A 23,897-nucleotide genomic window follows, 5' to 3' on the forward strand; every position below is an offset into this window, starting at 1 on the left:
GGGAAGTGACGTTGCCGAACGAATCACCAAAGACCGCTTCGCAGTATAACTGAACGGGAAGTGACATTGCTTGGTCCCTCCCTCTCTTCCACATTGACCACTCGTCGTAGTTTCAGAAATGAGTGACAGGCGGTATCATTCTGCTTTCACAGACAGCCTCGTCTCCCTCCTAGTGACGGGATCTGTCGTTCACTTGAGTAAACGAATCCATTCCGGTTCGTTCAGTAAAACGATTCGTTCAAACGAATCGTTCAACGAATCGTTCGCCCCCCTCATCTCCCTCCCCACCCAAATGAATCGTTCGGTTAGTGAACGGGAAGTGACGTTGCCGAACGAATCACCAAAGACCGCTTCGCAGTATAACTGAACGGGAAGTGACATTGCTTGGTCCCTCCCTCTCTTGCACATTGACCACTCGTCGTAGTTTCAGAAATGAGTGACAGGCGATATCATTCTGCTCTCAGAGACAGCCTCGTCTCCCTCCCGCTGCTGCAAAAGCGAGGGAGAACTTCCGCGTCGTCTGTCCTAGTTTTATGGGCTCAAAGTCATGGCTCGTGCTTGCATTTCGAATTAGGACACGGTTAAACATTTTCCTTTTGAGGGGGAAGTCGGGGTTTGGGGTCGGGGGCGCACGGACTTTCTTTAGCATGATCTTGCTCACATATACAATGCTGCTGCTAACAGCCAACGCGGCATGCCTGCTGTCACGAAAATGAAAATAAATCGAAAGTTTAATTTCTAATTATGGAACGGCCAACACATCATATTAACCTCTCGCTCTGTTGTATTTTTGTTTTTTATTATTAAGATGATCGTTTTGAATTTTTGCACTGGTATTAATAAATAAAATAATCCGGTCAGCTCCCCTGTCGTCCCCGCATCTCAGATCGTCAAATGCTGACGAGAAATAATTGTTTGCTTTATGATTTCGCCTTTCTACTCTCATTAGTCTGTTAAGAAAAATGTAGACATATTGCGACATCTCCCGTGTCCGCGCGCTTTGTTTTTGGGGCGCTTGAGTAGCACATGATGGACGGATTGACATAATTTGTCAAACCAACCGACACCCTCTGACACGAAAAAAAAAAAAAAAAAAAACACTCGGAAAAAATTGACATGTATATACAGTTTCATTGCAAATCAGTATTATGGTGATCATACTAAATATTATTTTTTTTCTGTGCACATATGAGGTACATATCGCTGCCATGAAGCCTCCATATAGTGACAGTTCTCTGCCCGCTTCACTGCCGTCACGTGACCGCAGCTCAGGTTTTGCTTGCCTCGCAGCTACGCGTGTTTTAAATTACTGTAAATTTGATAGTATATCGTCATAGGCACAGTCCCGAGTCTGTTGAGAAAAGTAGAACACTAAACCATGCTCGCTAGATTTGTGTGGTGTTTTTGTCTTTTTGAGCAGCATTTGATAGGCTCCACGTTAACAAATATGTGACAAAGTCGTTTCCTTTCATTTTATGACTCGTTCACCGCATAGTCATTACTGGAAAGTCAAGTTAGCAGCAAGCTAGGTCAGGAACCGGAGGACCGAATCACTGAACGGGAAGTGACAAAACTCAGTCTTTCCCCCCTGCCTGCACGCTGGCTGCTTATTGGCCACACGTGGAAATGAGTGACATACGCCATGATTCTGTTTCCGCTCCCTCCCCTGCCCGCGATGAGGCTGGCGTCTGATTGGTCGTGTGCGATGTCAGAAGACGCTGCCGCTTGCTCAACGCCCTCCCACAAGCGCCACCAACTTCATAGAACGAATCAGTGCAGATGGTGATTAGTTCGGTCTCGTTCACCCAAACAATTCGTTCTAAAAGAACGAATCGTTCGCGACCGATACAACACTACTCCCTCCTGCTGCTGCAAAAGCGAGGGAGAACTTCCGCGTCGTCTGTCCTAGTTCTATGGGCTCAAAGTCATGGCTCGTGCTTGCATTTCGATTTAGGACACGGTTAAACATTTTCCTTTTGTGAGGGGAGTAGGGGGCGGGGGCGCACGGACTTTCTTTAGCAGGTTCTTGATCACACATACAATCACATATACAGCATGTTTGCTGTCACGAAAATAAAAATACATCGAAAGTTTAATTTCTGAATATGGAACGACCAACACATCATATTTACATCTCGCTCTGTTGTATTTTTGTTTTTTAGTATTAAGATGATCGTGTTGAATTTTTGCACTGGTATTAATAAATAAAATAATCCGGTCAGCTCCCCTGTCGTCCCCGCATCTCAGATCGTCAAATGCTGACGAGAAATAATTGTTTGCTCTTTACGATGTCGCCTTTCTACTCTCATTAGTCTGTTAAGAAAAATGTAGACATATTGCGACATCTCCCGTGTCCGCGTGCTTTGTTTTTGGGCGCTTGAGTAGCACATGATGGACGGATTGACATAATTTGTCAAACCAACCAACACCTGACACGAAGAAGAAAAAAAAAAAAAAACACTCGGAAAAAAATTACATGTATATACAGTTTCATTGCAAATCAGTATTATGGTGATCATATTGTTTTTTTGCACTGGTATTAATAAATAAAATAATCCGGTCAGCTCCCCTGTCGTCCCCGCATCTCAGATCGTCAAATGCTGACGAGAAATAATTGTTAGCTCTTTACGATGTCGCCTTTCTACTCTCATTAGTCTGTTAAGAAAAATGTAGACATATTGCGACATCTCCCGTGTCTGCGTGCGTTGTTTTGGGCGCTTGAGTAGCACATGATGGACGGATTGACATAATTTGTCAAACCAACCAACACCCGACACGCTGACACGAAAAAATAAATAAAACACTCGGGAAAAAATTGACATGTATATGCAGTTTCATTGCAAATCAGTATTATGGTGATCATACTAAATATTTTTTTCTGTGCACATGTGAGGTAAATATCGCTGCCATGAAGCCTCCATATAGTGACAGTTCTCTGCCCGCTTCACTGCCGTCACGCGACCGCAGCTCAGCTTTTGCTTGCCTCGTAGCTACCCGTGTTTTAAATTACTGTAAATTTGATAGTATGTCGTCATAGGCAGTCACGAGTTTGTTGAGAAAAGTACTACTCTAAACAATGCTCGCTAGATTTGTGTGGTGTTTTTGTCTGTTTGAGCAGCATTTGATAGGCTCCACGTTAACAAATATGTGACAAAGTCATTTCCTTTCATTTTCTGATTCATTCACCGCATAGTCATTACTGGAAAATCAAGTTAGCAGCAAGCTAGGTCAGGAACCGGAGGACCGAGTCACTGAACGGGAAGTGACAAAACTCAGTCTTGCCCCCCTGCCTGCACGCAGGCTGCTTATTGGCCACACGTGGACGTGAGTGACAAACGCCCTGATTCTGTTTCCGGTCCCTCCCCTGCCCGCGATGAGGCTGGCGTCTGATTGGTCGTGTGCGATGTCAGAAGACGCTGCCGCTTGCTCAACGCCCTCCCACGCAGCGAACAAGCACCACCTTCATAGAACGAATCAGTGCAGATGATGATTAGTTCGGTCTCGTTCACCAAAACAATTCGTTCAAAAAGAACGAATCGTTCGCGACCGATACAACACTGTCACACAAGGGGAATAGTACAGCCAAATTCCAGATCACCATCCCGAATGCAGTAAATCATTCCACTTCGGTTTGGGATTCAGTATACGAATGGTTCGTAGGTTATGCGCGTGAGCAACCGCCTTTTTTTGCACACCCCCACACACAGACACGTACTCTGACTCTTCCTCATTGGTACTCGTAGTCGGTAGTATGTAAGTAAAATGTCAATCATACAATATATTTTTTTAATGCTTTACTATTCGCCCCAGACACTTCCCGCAATCAGTTATTAAAGGGTTATTTATAGTAAGGGTTGTGAGTGAACTGGGGGATATTGGAATACTTTATCACTATCATGAAAAACTGAGAGGAAACCTTTTGAGCGTACACCGAGTGATAACCAGGGGTGAAAGTGGGCCAGAACCAGGCCCGGAGTGACTAATCGGGAGCTTCTGGACGATTCCAGAAGGGCCGGCCGGCCAGATGGGCCGGTCCGCGTTTTATCAAAAAAAAAAAAAAAAATTACACTGTTATCATTTTTTGTTTGGTATTTATTTATGACAGTGTCACTGAGTATAACTTACATTCTGTAACCGCTGTCCCTGTGGGCCGTCTTAAAATAAAAAAAAACAGTATTATTTTTTTTTCCAGACTCATCCTCACGTGTGCAGACGAAAAATACAGCATGCAGCTCCGCCCCCTAATTGTAGTCTGTATTGAGCCAAATTAGCTGCTATCTCGGTGCTCGGATGGATAAAAAGAGCAAGGGTGGCGCTGAAAAATAAGAATTAAAAAGAGAAAAGCACTCGTGAAAGAATCGGCAAAATGCGCGAAAATAGCTAATTTTTTTCATGCAACGACCTTGCTGCCTCAAACTACAGAGGATTACAACGAAAGTGGTAAGGCCAGATGGCGAATAAAATGCAACTTGCACCGTGTGATACGACAATATGTAATTGTGGAAACTTTGGCTTCTTGTAGCACCTCACAAGCAGTGGCGGAGCTAGACTTTTATTCTTGGGGTGGCCAGGGGGTGGCCGAGGCTATTTCAGGGGGTCCACAGACTATAACAATACATTTGTTTCTTGACTTATCAATTGCTATCAGAGTGTCAAATGTTGAAATGTACATACTAAGCACACAGGTGATGAGATTTATGTATATAATTTGTTTATTAACTTGATAATAACTATTTTTTACAAAAATGGTGAAAATGCACCAACACATTCACAGTTACTCATACGACCCCCCCCCCTTCTCTCTTATCAATCTATCTTATGAATAGATGATGCAATTCATCATGCAAATCATTTGTTATTAGTCTGAATTTGTATGTCATTATGTCACTAAATTATTTCCAAGAGATTGTAGATAAGTGATGTATGCAAAATAATTAATCCAAATATTTTAAGATAACTATTAAGATAAATATATTTCCATACAATGGCTTCCATACTAGTGGTATGGAAGCCATTGTATGGAAATATATCGTAAAACTACTACTATAGAACTAAATATAAAAAATCAAGTTCCATACTTTCCATACTCATGTAGGAAACCTGTATCTGAAAAATGACTGCTGAAGTGAGCATGTGACTGCTTCTCAGACCAGAGAAGCTGCTTCTCTGCTCTGACTGACCTGGTGATGGGCAGTGTGTGCCAGATTCTTTCTCATCCTGAGCCTGACTCGTCCCAGACTTTGATCGCTTTAAAAAGAGGAAATCTTCGCCCCCTGCCTTTTCATTCTGAACTGTCCCTATGAAACAATGAGCCAGTCCTGTTAACGTTACTCCTAGCATCACTCATAATCACACAATGTTGGTAAATGATTAAATCCCTACTTCAAGCCTTAAAAAATTCAGGGCAAATAAACCACCGTAGACATTATATTACATAATATAATAATACATATATACATAATAATACATAATAGACATAATATTCTGACTTTCAAGCTAGTTGACAGCAGGCCCGGCCAACTACCGTGTTCACGTGATGTTTCATTTAAGGCAAGAGAGCATGAGACAGCTGGCTAATGCTCTACAATTATACGAGAAACATGTATGTAAATAGCGACCCAAATGAATTAAATATAGACGTTAATATCGAGCGGCTGTTGGAAGCTGGACGACATGAGATAACGTTAACGTTTGCTTGATGCCGTGGCTCTCTCTTTTAGCGACAACAAAAAATCTCCCTCCTACAAATTTAAACATTGACTCATTAGGACACCAGCATAAAACTTACATTACGACGAGGATTTCAGTGGCTTGAAGGCAGGGTATCCAAGTTCGTCTCCTTGTTTGTTCTTGTCACTTTGTTTATCTTCCGTGTTCCGTTCCGTCAACGATACTCAAACGGTACTCAAATCTCAAATCTTCCTCCGTTTCAGTGGCGATTCTTCTTCTCCTCATCAAAGCGAATTTGCAACGCTTTATGGTACATAGCGCCAACTACGGTACAGGAAGGACTTAGCAGTCGGTGCCGCGATATGTCATTGTCAATCATCTGGGGTGGCACCTGGGGGGTCCAATCAGATTTTAGGGGGGTCCAGTGCTACCCCGGCCCCCCCTCTAGCTCCGCCACTGCTCACAAGGGATATGTAGCAGCAAGCATTAGCCATAATGAACACACCACAGGTGCAGAGCTGGAAGGTAGGATTGCCATGTCGTTCAGCGAGTGAACATTAGAATTAATATAATCAATTACGTGGCGTTTTTAAAGTGGAAATGGAAAATGGATAATAGTATCATTAGAAGTTGTTACAATGTGCAATACGTATTCTTTATTTTTCATATTGTTATGTTGCTATGTTTTATCTGTAAGCACTCATTTTGTTAATATTTGATGTTGCAGAAAAGGTCTTATTTATTCATTTATTTTGGGGCTGCCAAAATTATCGCGTTAACGGGCGGTAATTAATTTTTTTAATGAATCACGTTAAAATATTTGACGCAATTAACGCACATGCCCTGCTCAGACAGATTTAAATGACAGTACAATGACATGCCCACTTGTTAATTGTGCTTTATGGAGTTTTGCCGCCCTCCGCTGGCGTTTGGGTGCGACTGATTTTATAGGCTTCAGCACCCATGAGCATTGTGTAAGTAATTATTGACATCAACAATGGCGGGCTACTAGTTTATTTTTTGATTGAAAATTTTACAAATTTTATTAAAACGAAAACATTAAGAGGGGTTTTAATATAAAATTTCTATAACTTGTACTAACATTTATCTTATAAGAACTACAAGTCTTTCTATCCATGGATCGCTTTAACAGAATGTTAATAATGTTAATGCCATCTTGTTGATTTATTGTTATAATAAACAAATACAGTCCTTATGTACCTTATGTTGAATGTATATATCCATCTTGTGTCTCATCTTTCCATTCCAACAATAATTTACAGAAAAATATGGCATATTTTAGAGATGGTTTGAATTGCGATTAATTACGATTAATTTTTAAGCTGTAATTAACTCGATCAAAAATTTTAATCATTTGACAGGCCTAATTTATTTTTCAAATGTATCATTTAATATAGTTTTTTTTTAAATCCATTTTTAAATTTGTTCAAAATATGTTGTGTTGCACTTGTTAAAATAAAGCCACCTTGTTAAACAACCATGACCTGCACTGAATTGGAATACACAGAATTACAGTACACGGCTTTAGAGAACACTGAACTTAACACGTGTATGCATAATGACATAATTTTAAATGAGTGGGCCGGTCTGAGGCATGAAATTCCAGGGCCGAAAATGAGTCCCACTCCGGCCCTGGCCAGAACGGTCAGGAACGCAGTTCCGGTATAAGATTCAGGGCCAGAACGCAGTTCCAGTATAAGATTCAGGGCCGGAATGCTGTTCCGGTGTTCGGCCATTCCTTACTACGCGGCGAAACGTCCTACACAATGCTCAGCGCGCTTGCGCAAGCATCCACACGCATGCGCACATCGGTTAGAAGCGGCGAGTACTCACTATTTTTGTTTTTAGTTATTTAGAACCTTTTCACTGCCTCAAAGATACTTTTTGCATGTATTACCCCTCTCATACTTTTAACCATTGTGTTTTTTTTTGTGTTAAGCTTTGAAGCAATTGACCACATTAGTCACGTAGCGTATTTGAACCGTCCTTATTTGATATAACTAGATATAATTATTTTCTGCAGGCATTTTTTTAGTGCGTTATTCCTGTATGCATCCAAACAAAGCAAGTTTAGAGCGCACGGTAGTACCTTGGGTGTCAAAGTCGACCAATGTAGGACGTTTCGCCGACGTAGCAGATTTTGGCAGAACACCGGTACACTGTGCTTTGATTCTGATTATGACGGCAACTGTCAAAACGCTATGTCAAAAAATTAATAATAATGCTAAGCTGCCACACATGCATTTCATCTCCAAGAAGAAAACAATCTACCAACATCCGATTTACATACCGTAATTTCTGGACTATTGGGCGCCCCTGATTACAAGCCTCATCCAGGACGTTTTTAAAGAAAAAAACCATTTTGTACATACATAAGCCTCTCCTGCCCACTGAGTAACAAGAGACGTTGACAAAGAAATACAGTTTTCAAACTTTTCATAACACACCTTAACTTTTCGTTCCAAACAGCGCCGGCAAACACGGCAGTTATATAGCAGCGTAAGTAAAAGTACCCACCAAAAGTGATCACATACCACACCACACACACACCAAGTGGGTGACATTACACCGGGCAACAGATAAACAGCTGTCTTGGGTCCGTTGGCCATTCGTTTTTTCTTCTCATTTTGGAAAACAAGCCCAGTTCCATTTTTTGTTTTTATGTGTGTTAACAACAACAACAAAAAAAGAGGAATGAATCCTCTCCCGTTTCCCAATTAAAAACTGCTAATTCAATAACGGAAACGAGCCTTAATCCATCTTTCCAATAACTGTTTTTTTTAAAAGGAAGTCGAAAAACAAAATGCGTCCAATATTTTTTTTACTAACAAAAAACAAAACAAAAAACTGAAAAATGAAGAATCAGCAATACAAACTAGTGATGCACGTTAATACGTTTTCAACCGATACCGATAACCGATAATGTCAAGCCGATAATTCTATTCAAAGATTTATGTAAAATTTTAAAGTATACACAAGGGAAAACATTACTGTGCAAAACTATCATTTATTGCTCTTTTTTCAACATCAAATGTGAACAAGTAGTCAATTCCAACATCTAAATAAAGACAGATTGTCTGACATTGTGTAATGGTAAACTTTTGGCAACAATTACAGTGGGGAGAACAAGTATTTGATACACTGCCAATTTTCGCTGGTTTTCCCACTTGCAAAGCATGTCGAGGTCTGTAATTTGTATCATAAGTTCTCTTCAACTGTGCAGTCGTCCTGTACCCTTGGCAGAGAAGCAGCCCCAAAAAATGATGTTTCCTCCTCCATGTTTCACGGTTGGGATGGTGTTCTTGGGGTTGTACTATCCTTCTTTTTCCTCCAAACACGACAAGCCGAGTTTAGACCAAAAAGTTCCATTTTGGTCTCATCCGACCACATGACCTTCTCCCATTGCTCCTCTGGATCATTCAGATGGTCAGTGGCAAACTTCAGACGTGTCTGGACATGCACTGGCTTCAGCAGCGGGACCTTGCGTGCGCTGTAGGATTTTAATCCATGACGGCGTGATGTGTTTCCGATGGTTTTCTTCGAGACTGTGGTTCCAGCTCTCTTCAGGTAATTGGCCAGGTCCTGCCGTGTAGTTCTGGGCTGATCCCTCACCTTCCTCATGATCAGTGATGCCCCACGAGGTGAGATCTTGCATGGAGCCCCAGAACGAGGCAGATTGACCGTCAACTTGAACTTCTTCCATTTTCTAATAATCGCTCCAACCTTCTCACCACCTTGCTTATTTTCCTGTAGCCCATCCCAGCCTTGTGCGGGTCTATTATTTTATCCCTGATGTCCTTACACAGCTCTTTGGTCTTGGCCATTGTGGAGAGGTTGGAGTTTGTTTGTCTGAGCATGTGAACAGGTGTCTTTTATACAGGTAACAAGTTCAAACAGATGCAGTTACTTCCGGTAATGAGTGGAGAACAGGAGGGGTGCTTAAAAAAGAACTAAGAGCCGAAATATTTACTAGCTGGTAATGTATCAAATACAGTGGTACCTCTACATACGAATTTAATTCGTTCCAGGACCTTGTTTGTAAGTCGAAATGGTCGTATGTCGAGCAGGATTTTCCCATAGGAATACATTATAATTCCATTAATTCGTTCCAAAGCCTAAAAACATACACTCAATTCTTAATAAATACTGCTGGCACTGTTACAAATGGCAATTAAACATAGAGAAACAAATAAGTTATAAATAAATAATTCAGAATAATATAATAATAATAAGAAGAATTAATAATTATTCCTGTAAATAATGTAACGAATCGGATTCTAATATGGCGGACACTTTTTACTGTCCCTGAACGCACCGCGAAGCTGACGTCTCAGTGAGATAGGTCGGTGCGGTAGAGATAATACTTTCGTTTTCTTGAGAGCAGTCAACTGCTTAAGACAATGGGCGTTTTGTGTTGGATAAGTTCTTAAATAAATGATAAAAACGTGACGAAGCTGGCGATTTCCTTGGCAATGTTACCACAATAATAATTGTCACCTTAACTTATAAATAGTGGCGAACGGTGGTCGCAAGAGGACCATGGAGCTGTATTGTTGAGCCAGTTCAGGGACACGCACCCCAAGCTCATATTTTTCTATAACTTGCATCTTCATTTCAAAGGTAAGCATCACTTTTTTCCTTGTTTCTCCAACTGTATCAACTTTTCTTGAAAACTGTGTTGATTTCTCACACAAGAAAATCCACCGTGCGTTCGTTTGCAGTGCTGTCATGTCGTCGTATTTCGAGCATGTCGTCGGATGTAGAAACAAATGGCGAGTCAAATTTTACGTCGGATGTCGAAAAGATCGTGTGTCGAAGCGATCGTATGTCGAGGTACCACTGTACTTAGTTCATGCAGTGAAATACAAATGTATTATTTAAAAATTATAAAATGTCATTTTCTGAATTTTTGTATTAGATTCCGTCCCTCACAGTTGAAGAGAACTTATGATACCAATTACAGACCTCTCTCTACATGGCTTGCAAGTGGGAAAACCAGCAAAATCGGCAGTGTATCAAATACTTGTTCTCCCCACTGTACTTACAAAGTAAATACCTAAGTTGCACAAAAATGCCTTTAAAAGTAAGCCATTCCTAACAAAAAAACATTACAACACTGCAAAAACACACCTCCTTCAAACTAGTTAAATTCCCTTGTTTTCAGTGTAAATCTATTGGAAATAAGTGAAATTATCTGCCAGAGCTTCAAGAGTATTTCGCTCAGACTTCTTGAAGAAAAATAGCTAGCTGAAAATAATCTTAACAGCCTTATTTTGAACAATAAATTATTTGACTTAATCCTAAAAAAACATGTCAGAAATGTTCTTAATTCAAGAATAGGTATGGTTCAAACCATTTGAAAGCAATTTTTTCATGATTTAGGTGAAAAATTACCTTTTTTTTTTTTTTTTTTTTTTTTTTTTTTGATGTATGGGCTTAATAAGAACAAATGGCAATATTTACTTCAAGGGTCGGTTGCCAAAGGGCTTACACTCACAAGGGATTCACACGATTACTGGGTTCTAGATCACAAAGTTGATTTGTGTACACTCTACCCCTCCCAATCACTTAGCTTTGAGACTCCCCCCCCCCCCCCCCCTTCTTTCCCTGGTCAACAAGCCCCCCACATGGTGTCAACCGGAAATACATCTAGCTAACGATAGCACCAACATATTCATAGTTAATGTAGGCGTTCAATGTATTTCTTATTATTGTTTGTGTTTCGTTTCTTTCTTGTGTTTCTTTTCTTCTGTTCCCCCATGACCCCTTCCTGTTCGCTGCATTGTCATAATAGTATAATTTGCAGAAGTGGACAAAACTGCTTCAGTTGCACACATTTGGAGGCTAAATCAAGTATATGATTATCGGATTGCATTATCGGTTGAATTTTTAAAAAATCTGGATTATCTGTGTGTCGTCATAATTGCCATTATCGGCCGATAATTAGCGGTAACCGATATTATCGTGCATCTTTAATACAAACCAAAAACAACACAAACACAAATATGGCAGGGGGCATAAACATTTCAAACATTACAAATCAGAGAAAAACAAAACAAAACAATGAATAATGCTGTCATCAATTATTCACAAAGTTTTTCACAAATAATGTTTTTTCCGCTTTTAGATTTGATTTTTTTTTAAAAACAAATTTATGTAGCACACACTCTCATTATGAAAGTGAATCATTTGATTTTTTTAAAACCGATTTATGTAGCACACACTCTCGTTATGAAAGTGAATTATTTGATTTTTTTAAAAACCGATTTATGTAGCACACACTCTCGTTATGAAAGTGAGATAAAAAAAAAAAAGAAAAAAAAACCTTGCTAAATATAAATTTGTGGAGGTAGAATTTCGATAGCCAAATGAGAAGATTAATAATGAAAACACTCATTCTTGCGATTCTTATTGAAACAAAAAAATGACATTTTCCCATTTGAGTTTGAAGTCCTCATGTAGGTTCCTGATGATGAACTTGCAAAGTTCTTTCCAAAATTTATCGGAAAAAGAGCAGGTACAAAAAAGGTGCTGAACTGTCTCTGGATGATTTCCACAGAAAAAAAAAAACAGTTTGTCTCAATGTCCCGCTTGAATTTTTTCATATAGTGGTTTGCAGGACAGTATCTATAGATAATTTTGAAAGTGACTTCTTTGACCTTACTTGTCAACGGAAACATATTGGGGATAGTCCATACCTTAGACCAGACATGTCCAAAGTCCGGCCCGGGGGCCAAATGCGGCCCGTGGTCAAATTTCATCCGGCCCCCAGCCTCTGTCATAAAATCAATAATGTCTGGCCCGCACACACTTAATAAATTGGTCAGCAGTACTGCTACCAGCATATTACGTAGTTAACACACTAAATGCTGCTCCTCATTTATCCACTATAAGGCATCAGCACTCTAAGCAACATTACCCCGTGTGACCCTTTACTTCCAATTTTCTAAAATGGCGACAATCAACAAAATAAAGTTGACTGCGATGATGGCCAACGCTTCAAGGATAAGTGGAAATTGGACTATTTCTTTACTAAAATATGCAACAACTGTGTCTGCCTCATTTGCAAAGAGACAGTCGCTGGTTTTAAAAAGTTCAGTGTGAGGCGATATTAACAAACAAGACATGCTGACATGTACAACAAGATTACAGGGAAGATACGCAGCGAGAAATTGAAGCAACTTGAAGCTAGTTAAATTTCACAGCAGTAGTATTTTGCAAGAGCTCGAGAGTCGAAAGAAAACGCCACAAAGGCTAGTTGCGAGATTGTTGAAATTATTGATTTAAAAAAAAAAAAATAAAGCAAATGTGACACACAGAATGGGTTGCTAAAATTTGCTTAAATATATTCTTCTTCGTAAAAGACGTCAGCCAAGTTCGGCCCCCCACATTTTTACCAGACCAAATCTGGCCCCCTTTGCAAAAAGTTTGGACACCCCTGCCTTAGACCAAATGATATCTCCAACAAATTGATTCCAAAAAGACTTAAGATATGGTGTGGATCTAATCTCATTCTGAAATAGAGATCGAGTGTATCTATTCGAATTTTTGTAATGTAGTTAACATAATTTACCCACACTTGAATTTAGTATATTTGGAGGAGATAAAGTTTGAAATGGCGTGTTTACATTTCTGCACAGCATAATGAATCCTGAAGGAATCGCATCATAAACAATAGCATATTGCTGAGGTCTAACTGGTAACTGAAAATAATCCAAACACTCTGCGTAAAACATCAGGTGCCCGTTGCAGTTCAAAAGTTGTGACACAAAAATGATTTTCTTCTGCATCTAATTGTCCAAGAATAAAGATTTGTTTTTATAAAGAATTCAATAAGCCAAGACCCGGAAGACGATGCCTTGTTGAAGAGGAACTTTTTCCGGGTCAAGTCTCATCGTAAAAGCAAACTCGGAGGAAAACAAATATTAAAAGGACATAGATATACAAGGAAAAACAAACGGCCAAAAGGTACACGGACCGTCTTGATAGTTCTTGAAGTTTGGGAATCATACCTTTATAGTCTATGCGCTTAATACTGCCACCTATCGGGTGGAAGCGGAGGTGTTTTGAGACACGTGAAAATTGTCGGCTTGTGTGTGAGAAAATCTTGGTCAAGCATCGAGTGACGTTTGTCTCAAAAAGAAATGCGCGTGTTCGCTGTTAAAAAACACAGCTCCAACAATTCACAAGCAAAATTGAATACTTAAAAAATGTCAAGTCGTGGTAATTGCACACACATCATTAAAAAACACATGTGAAATTTGCGGAAGTATTTGTGGATTTGAAAAATACATGTGGAAAACAAGGACGTGTTTGTGGATCTGAAAAACATGTGAAAATGACTAATGTATTTGTGAGAATCGCGGATGTATTTGTGAATTTGAAAAACACGTGTGAATCGCGAATGCGCTTGTGTGTGAGAATTTGACCGTTTCTTGTTATGTTTGTCTCAAAAATAAATGCACACGGCCGCCGATTCACAAATACAATTTGAATGTTTGCAAAGAATAATTCATGATGTGTGCACGCACAACACAAAAAAACCACACGTAAAACTCACGGATATATTTGTGGATCACAAAAACACATGTGAATCTCGCGACTATATTTGTGGCTCTCGAATGAAAATCTTGGATATATTTGTGCATCTACAAAAAATAGGTGTGAATCGCGGATGTATTTGTGAGAATATTTTGGAAACAAATCTCTCCCCATAATTGTGCTGGTTAACAAAAACATAAACGTCTTTGTTAGCAATCTTCATCTTCCTCCTGTGCATTCAAACCATGGAAGTCTTCACCCTCAGTGTCGGATATGAAGACTCTCAGATGCACTTCGCCACGCACTTACTCAGTCTCTCCTTCGCCGTCGCCTTCAATGTCTCCCATAATGAGGCATATTCACTGCCAGCCTGTGCCGTCCTCCTCGCCTCGTCACGCAGCAGACTGGCCCCTCGAAACCCGTTGGTGATGGCGGACTCTTTCACAGCGCTTCACGCTGCCAGGCTCCCCCGGCAAACCTGTGCAAAAGCTGCTCTTCGCATGCGGCGAGTCTTGGCAAACGATCTCTCGCCGCTCGTCATCAAAGCGTCCCATACAACTCGGATGGCCAATTTAATTTCTTCTAGCACTTCCCATGATGCAGGTCTGCCAATTCTACTCATGCACAAAGACGAGGGTCCGCCACCTCTATTCATGCACAACGCACAAAGTTAAACTACCGGAAATAGTGCCAACTAGCGTCTCCCTCGACACATACTGTATATTCCACGTGTCTCACTCCCACATCCCATGCTCGAGCGCCCCTGGCGGCCGTCAGAAAAATACACAAATTGGCCGCATCATTGCACACGCCGCAGGACCCAAAATGAGGGGAAAAAGTAGCGGCTTGTAGTCCGGAAATTACGGTACACAAGTGTTAAGAACAAGCATAATAAAGTGCTTGTGTAGCGTAATCCGTTTCGAACCAATATTTATAATTTTATTTTATTCCACGGACGGCATGGAGGTTTCCGCAGCTGCTGCAGTTATCTGAGGCTGACGATGATGAGTCACGTCAATGTGCGAAAGCACGCAGCGAAGCAAAACTCCTGGACTCGTTTATCCCTTCAATTGGCTGACATACTGCAGGCATGAAAATGGGTCAGGGGTTAAAAAGGTGAGAAGGGTGTGGAGGAAATATGTTCCAGTACACTGTACACCCCAACAAAATATTGAGCTCTGTCGACCCACACTGTGTTTCAGCAGGGCCGTGCAGAGACCGGTGGAGGGGCGGGTGCTCGTAGATCAAAAGGGGCACATGAACAAGTATTTAATACACCTTAAAACAACATAACTTCAATTTTAACCAGCTTTAGATGATAATTGGCTGCGACTGTGACATACTTTAATTGGGAGGGGGCAACAGTGAATAGAAATCAAAACCGTCATCAACACTTTCTGGCTCTGACTCGGTCAGTCTGCCTATTTTCTTCCTTCAACCTCTGCATCAAAACTTCCTTCCTCAACTTGTTCATCTGAGAACAAACCACATCAGATGGTCACTGAGCCACCAACAGCACAATTTTCTTAAAACTATTATTTCATTATTATCCATACTTAACAACTCTAGCACCTAATGATTAATAAAGCAATGACATAAAAATCTTATAGAAAAATAACATTGTAATTGTGTTTATAATTGTATTTAATACCCGACTATCCTTGCAAACTTGTTCTTACCAGGTCTGCTATTCACCCAGCTGATGAGGTATCCACTGCCTTTAGCAGCCTCATCCAACTCCTTTTTTTATCCCTCAATCTCCTTTCCCTACGAGGCATGTCTATGTAATGAAATATAAATATTAAAAAATAAAAATAAAAAAATAAAAAAAACAGACTCCTCGGTGGCTTTTAGTTTTAAAGCTTTCTTAATTTCTTTCTCTCTCAATAACGATGGAGGTAGATTTGTGTTTTTATTATTCAATCAAAAAACAAAGTTACTTCTATCAAAAACAAAGTTGCTTCAATCAAAATACAGTATATACTTTTAATCCCCAACAGAGATTGCGCTAGACATTTTCGTTGTCTGTCATTTTGACTGACAGGGTCATAAAAATCCGGTCATAGTCTATTTTTACCCGTCACTTGAATTTTTTAAATGATAATGATGACATATTCAATAGTATTTAGTTTTCATTCATTTTTAATTAATATTGTAACACTTGCTTGGCGGCGAAAAATTAGACACGGAAGTCGTGGTATTTTTCTCCCTTTTTACTCTGCTTACCAACAACTCCGCCCCCAAAGAAAAAGAGGCAACGATATAGACCTCAATCACCAACGTCACACAACGATCTTAATTGTGGTTGTCAGCCCAAAAACTTCTAAATATATATTAAATGCATCTTACCAGATATAAAAAGACTACTACATAGTCTGTGGTGATCGTTTGGTACCCAGATTTCTTGTCGAATTACAGCAGTCCATCTCGCTCTCATCTCGGGTCTCTCAGAATACGGTAGAACTTCAAGTCTCTCCGTCTATCTTCTCTGTTACAGCAACCAACCGCCACACACGCCTTCACCATTTTGATTATTAACGAGCAGAAAAACACGCCGTAATAGGAGGCATGTACGTAGCGGTAATGTGTAAATATGACGAGCTGACACACAATATGGCGGCTCCGGTCAGGGGGGCGGAGTTGTGACGTCATGTGATTGGGTGATTGGATGACGCGCTGGCACACCGGGCGCACCAATAAGAACCTCGCGTTGATGTGTCAATCACGGTGCCGCCGCCAGACCCCGGTGACGCTACAATATTCTGACAGAAGAGCCAACGACGTCATGCATTAAGAGAGACAATAGCTAATATGCTGACTTGTCACCCTGTGGTCTGGGGTGTGAATTGCAACTTGTCAAAATGACGGACGGATTTCAGTTTTTTCCGTCACCGTTTTAAAAAACCGGTCAACGACGGAAAATATCCGGTTAACGCGACCCCTGATCCCCAAAAAGTCACTTCAATGAAAACAATTGTTTTTGATTGCAAAAATAAATTTGAGACAAAAAAAGCATTTGAAAACTATTTTTCTTGATTGAAACATTTCCATTGAAGTAATGTTGTTTTGCGTTTGGGCCACATTTTGGCTAGGACATTTGTGTCTTTATTATTCAATCAAATAAGTTGCTTCAAACAAAAAATATATATATAAAAAGAAAAACTTGGCACATGTGTCAATCACCGCTTACCAAAGCCTGAGAGGGTTTGAGTAGACTCACTATGAAGCATTTAATAAAGCCAAGCATTTTCTTACTACTTTATTCTTGTTAAAAAATAATTCGGTGGGGCAGTAACATGTTTAAATCTTATCATAATTCTTACATTTTGAAGTGCTTGAAAACCATTTATAAATGATACTTTGGTGAAAAAAGTGAAAAACATGCCTTATATATATATGTATGGTTTTTCCAATGTAAAATCTGAATAAATGCATTGAACACGCACAAAAAAATGGGGGGGGGGGGGGGCGCTACTTCGCGGTTTTCACTTATTGCGGCGGGTTCTGGTCCCCATTAACCGCAAAAAACGAGGGATCCCTGTATTTCTGAAAAGCTTTAAGAAGCAGGACTCATTCCCACCACTCGTCGGGCCGGTGTTGTGCCGACACCGGCTGTCAGCTCAAATCCAAGCCGAAAATAACGCGTCTCCGGCGGACGACGGGAGCGATGTGAGGCGCCACCTCCATCCGACAGCACGCCGCTTAATTTGACTCAACAGTGTGTTTCTTCGTTTATATTACCGCTAAATACACAAGCTTGACGCCAATTTAACGGGAGCTATTTTTTTCATGGGAGATTTGGCTAGCTCTGGCAGTGTTCAACGCAAGCTGCAACGAATGGCAGTAACTTTTTTATATCGCAAAATGTGAAAAAGATTGAAACCATTACTCACCAAATTCAATCTGCTGGCAAATAGAGGCAAGTGTGTATGCTGCGCTCTGGTCTGCCCCGGTGTGGATAAGGCCAGCCTTTTGTTTCGCAGCTTTGCAATGCAACCAAAGGCTCTCCGAGCACTCCATGTACAGTAAGGAGTACGCGCGTTTGGAATAATGGAACGCAGCTTGGGCCGATGATTGGTTCTCGTCAGCGAAGCATCTAGAAGGATTTGCTGACTGTGTTCTTAAGTGCTCAGTTTACGTACTAAGTTAATCACATGATGATAATAATAATAATTAAATAAAACCTCCCGACCACCCCCCCAAAAATAATTTCTCCTCGGATCTACGCAATTCACGTAGGTCGCCCTTTTTGACTTCAAAACGGCGAATTTCGCCGAAAGGTGGGAGATTTTCATGCCTGATACTGACATGTGATCGGCAGAGATAGTTAGCTCTGATGTGTTCAAATGTGCATGTTTTGTGGAACCGCAAAAAAAAAAAAAAAAAGGTTGTTGAATTGATACAACAAAAAAAGGGCAATGCAAGATAAAAAGAATCAAATCTTTAAGCGCAACGAAAGAGTTGAGGAGGCCTATTTATCATATTTAGTTTTATTTGCTCTGATGGGGAGGTTCAGAACATCTTAGCTGTCAATGTGCACTTTGGACTTATATTTGTTCATTGATGTTAGGCTACTTGTTCATTTCCTTATGATTTAAAAAAAAAAAAAAAAAAGGTCCTTGTTCACGCGATCTTCAAAATATATTCCATTTCACTCTGCATAATATAAGTCATTTGTACTTTTTTTCTGAATGTATGTTACTTGTGTCTTTATTATTATTAAACAAAAACAAAAAAAAGTAAATGTTTCCATTAACTTCAATTTTAATAAACATCCTATGTTCTTAACTAGATAAAATTAAGATTTGGCATTTAGTATGTGAGGAAATGAGGGAAAATAAAAAATTAGGAGATAGAGGTTGGGGTTATTGCTGTTTTTGTCAACTTTTATTTTTGCAAATCATTGAAAAAATACAATTTTGAAAGAAAATCAGTTTTTGTATGTGTTATAGAAATAAAACAGTTTTATTTGCATTTCAGTAGTTTAAGAAGTTTGAACCCCCCCTCAAAATGAAATAAATAAATAAAATTTCTGGCTCCGTGGCGACCATCACATCTGGGAGTTCCGGCAAGAAATTCTATCCACTTTCCCCCCTGGTGATAACTGTTAGTCTTCTATGTCCTTAGATAAGTGACACCTACCTAGCTTGTAATCAATAAAGGAATAAGCCAAGAAGTAACCTCCGAGTTGGTCTTTGGGAAGGTGTTGAGCAACGCTCCCAAGTAAGAATTAAAAAGAATAATTTCTAAAACTTGTTTTTTTGCTGAACATGACAATCCTGTATTTTTTTTTTTTTTTTTTAGGGTGTACCTTATTCCGTGGTGCGGTTGTGTCTACAACACAGGCATATTATCATGACAGATCTAACAAGCTACTTTTTACTGTGATCTCTAGGTGGTGATCTGGCAGTGTACCACAGTGCGATGCTGAATTACACCTAGAAGAGGCTCCACTTTGTCTTCAACTCCATGAAGGCAAGGACACTCGTGTCTGTGATGGACCACAATGAAAATGTTGGCCGCCAGCAAGTGAGGAACGCTGATGGTGAGCTTACTCATACGACATGGACCAAATTGAAATCTATCAACATTTGTCCCATCAGCAATCACACTCTACCTTTCTTATGTGTACATATCTCAATCAAATTTACCCTATTAGGGACTTTGAGATACAGCTTGGAGTTTCCAAAGGTCACAAAAAGATGGGTTGCCTGGTGGAGTTACGAGCCAACAACGCAGACAATCAGACAGAATTTGGTGGAGCGTGTCCTGGAAAGACGGCAGGATTCATCAGTGAAGTTTGCTGATCCAGACTTTTATTTCAAGCCTCCAACTACAATTCCCCAAAACATGGCAGGCATCGAAAGGTCTGATAGAGTAAAAGTTATCTTACAACATGTCAGTATAGATGAAAAAAATAAGTAGGCTGACATTTTCCTTTTTTTTTTTTTTAATAGATGCTTTTGAATGCGCTACAATAAAGAAAAGAAAAGAAAAAAAAAAAAAAACCACACCCACCCACACGTTGTCTTATTTGTGAAATGTGAAGGTTTAAAAGATCAAAAGTTTCTGGGTATGTAGGAGTTGTACTTGGAACAATTGCAGATCATCTTCAGCTTCCCTAAAACCATTGTAGTTCCCACTGACAGAAGGCTACTTGTCACGGATGCAGGAGACGACACACGATGGAAGAACACGTCGCTGGCCTCTTCCCAGATGTTGGCCTTTCAACGCCCAATCGAGAACAACTCTATATGCCACCAATCGGACTTGCCTAAAACAAGAAAACCATAATACAGGGTGATGAAAAAAGAAAGTGCCCAAATCATCACGTGATAGACCAAAAGTATTTATAAAAAAGTTAGAGAACTCTAGCTTGGACTCATGTTCAATATACCCAACAAATGAGCAGCGCTTGACTATAAGCAGCAGGATTCAAAATGAGGGGGAAAAAGTAGCGGCTTATAGTTCGCAAATAACGTAACTTAAGTTTTTAAATCGAGTGCTCTAAGGAGACCATCACCAGCACTTGAAATGCATGAAGTCGTACTTGAAGTTATGTTCAACACACATTTGCCTATCTCAGAGTTTTATAACGTTTCTCATTTTTGACGTATCACGTGATGATTTAGGCACATTCTCGTAAATAATTGCCATACTGCTACTGCTTTTTGTATTGACATCATGCTTTTACGCTCACATTGCATTACTGTTGTGATGATATAGCTGCTTTCCTGAATTAGAACTAAGCCTGGAGTATATTGTAGGTGTTTTTATTATGACACCATGACGAATATTTGCCCAACGGCAAAACAGGCATGCAGGAATCCACTTACCTCATTGATAGCTGCCAATCTGGGCCTGCTGGCCTTGTTTTTTTTTTTTTTTCAGTTGATCTTGTCTATGTAGAAAAAAGTTTCAAGAACACCTTTGTTGAGAAGTGGTAAAAAGTCTTAGGATTCACTTGCAACGATATATTGAGTTCCGAAAAACTCGGGTCCAGCTCCAATTCTTGCAATTGTTGATTAACCAACTCCCATTCCCTGCAGCAAAAAGATTCCCCATCTGTTGCTATTTCGACGCCTTTTTTTTTTTTTTTTTTTTTTTTTTTTTTTTTAATTTAAACCAGGGGTTTTCAACCCAGTCCTCAAGGCACACTGTGGGTCCTGGTTTTTGTTCCAGCCGATCCAGCAGAGACAGTTGAACCAATGAGGCTTCTGCTAAAACAAGCCACACCTGACTGCAATCAACTGATTGCACTTGTAAAACACCAGATTGGGGAAAAAGTGTTGTCATCTTGTTTGGTAAGAATGAAATCCTGCACCCACAGTGTGCCTTAGTGGAATAGGTTGGGAACCCCTGATTTAAACCATCACCACCAGTCTACTGATTTTGGGGGAGGGAAGTTGCTTCGTCGCCACAAAAAAAAAAAAAAAAAAAAAAAAACAAGCGGTGAAAAGACCAATGTGATATCCCTCCGCCCTGCTTGCAGGCAGCTTGTTCTCTGCAAAGCTACTGAATTCCAAATGTTGCTGTTCTTACCGCACTTCTTGACATGCAATGGTAAGTTTTCATAACTTTATCCTGAAAACATAGCCAACACTATTGATAGCATGCGTCATCGGTGATTCTCCTGCGTGCATAGACTGTGTCTTTTTTATTAGTATGCTAATTGTCCACATACACTTGCATTAGCATAGCCACTCTGGAGCCCTGAAAATAATAAAAGACTAACAAACGATATGGAATGTTTTTAAATCAACTCCACTGACTAATTCACCCCCCTAAATACTCCACTGACTAATTAACCCCCCTAACTCGAAGATTAAGCCTGATGTCAAAAAATCATGAAGCATAATTTTAGTCTGTAACTGCCTGACCTCGCGCCAAACCGTCAGCCCAGTAGGTGGCAGTATTGCCCCACGATTCGAGGTCTAGAGTTGCTTACTGCCATGGCCCACGTAGCAGCTTTACCGGCGAGGAGACTCATGGCATATGCTACACGGGTATGGAGGACCAGGAGTGCAAAAATTCAATAAATAAATACACAATTAAATAAATAATTAAAAGTGTCATTAAAATGCTTCTATTTCAATATTTATTTATTTATTTCAATATTTATTTCAATTTTTATTTATTTATTTCAATTTATATTTATTTATTTCAATTTATATTTATTTATTTCAATTTTTGTTTATTTATTTCAATTTATATTTATTTATTTCGATTTTTATTTATTTATTTCAATTTTTATTTATTTATTTCGATTTATATTTATTTATTTAAATTTATATTTATTTCAATTTTTATTTATTTATTTCAATTTATATTCATTTATTTCAATTTTTATTTCGATTTTTATTTATTTATTTCAACTTTTATTTATTTCAATTTTTTTCATTTATTTCAATTTTTATTTATTTATTTCATCATTTATTTATTTATTTCAACATTTATTTATTTCACTTTTTATTTATTTCATTCTTGCACTCTTGTTCCCCGTGTGGCCGCATGAAATAATTTTATCTGTCATTGGCTCATCAAACTCGGTGGGCGGGCGTGAACTAGGCGGGGTTTGAGTTGATCGAGTAATAAGCAATTGCTTCGTCCCATTTCTTCCCCACATGGCGGCATTTTCTGAGATTTTGCATGAGCTCCCTTGGGACATGTTAGATTTCTCAGAACAAATTGAAGCAGGACATTTGGACCCTGAGTACGTGTCCTACAAAACAGAGCAATTAATTAACGTTATTGGCATCATCTCGGCTCTGTCAGATCAAGATGTTGATCGAGTGTTCGATAGTTTAGAACTGCGGTCAAGCCAGCCTCTACTCGTAAAAACGAAGTCAAACCAGCCGCCCCTCATTTGGATTATTGTTTGCATTATGTGCATTACGGTAATGCAATGCGCTGGCTTCAGAATGCAATGAGGTGGCTTCAGAGCGCAAGTCCCTTTATTAATTATATGGGGAAAAAACGGTGACCTATTCGACAACTGGTCCACTTTAGAGAGACACTGGAGCACCCCTAGACCCAAACTAAATCATGATCATGTAAAAATGATGTCGGAGTTCAGAGTAAAACTACTTAGAAAACTGCTAGTTATTTCTGTCATTTAGCTTTATTTCAAAACTTGATAAAAAAAAAAAAAAAAAAATCTGGTAAATATCCAAGGACCGTTCCACTTCTGAGTCATACTAGAGTTTCTCGTATGCAGACATCAGCCCGTTTAAAGGCGCTGGCCCGTGCGATGTAGAAGCCACAGACTGGACTCCACCATGGGCTGCTGGTGGAGTTCTCCTCAGAGTGTCCTCGATTAAATTTGCTGTTTCTCTGAGCAGCTCCGGGTATATTTTGGACATATGTATGTTTTGCTTGGACAACACGCGAAATGCGTCAAAGCCTACTACCGCTACACTGACCACGCTCATGACGCTACTAATCTTCGTCGTCTTTGTGATTTTGAGGGAGCAATTATTTTTCAGATTGTACGGATCTACACTGCCACCTTACGTTGTTGTCACCTACGTCATCACGACCACCTGAGCCGCCATCTTTCGTGTATCTCAGTGACCTGGACTACATCCGCCCCGGTCACGTTTGTTTTGTTGACAATTTTGCGGGTAAGCAGCCACGCGAATGTCACATCAAAATGGGAAAAAGCC

The sequence above is a fragment of the Corythoichthys intestinalis genome, chromosome 2, assembly GCF_030265065.1.
Source record: "Corythoichthys intestinalis isolate RoL2023-P3 chromosome 2, ASM3026506v1, whole genome shotgun sequence".
NCBI classification, from domain to species: domain Eukaryota; kingdom Metazoa; phylum Chordata; class Actinopteri; order Syngnathiformes; family Syngnathidae; genus Corythoichthys; species Corythoichthys intestinalis.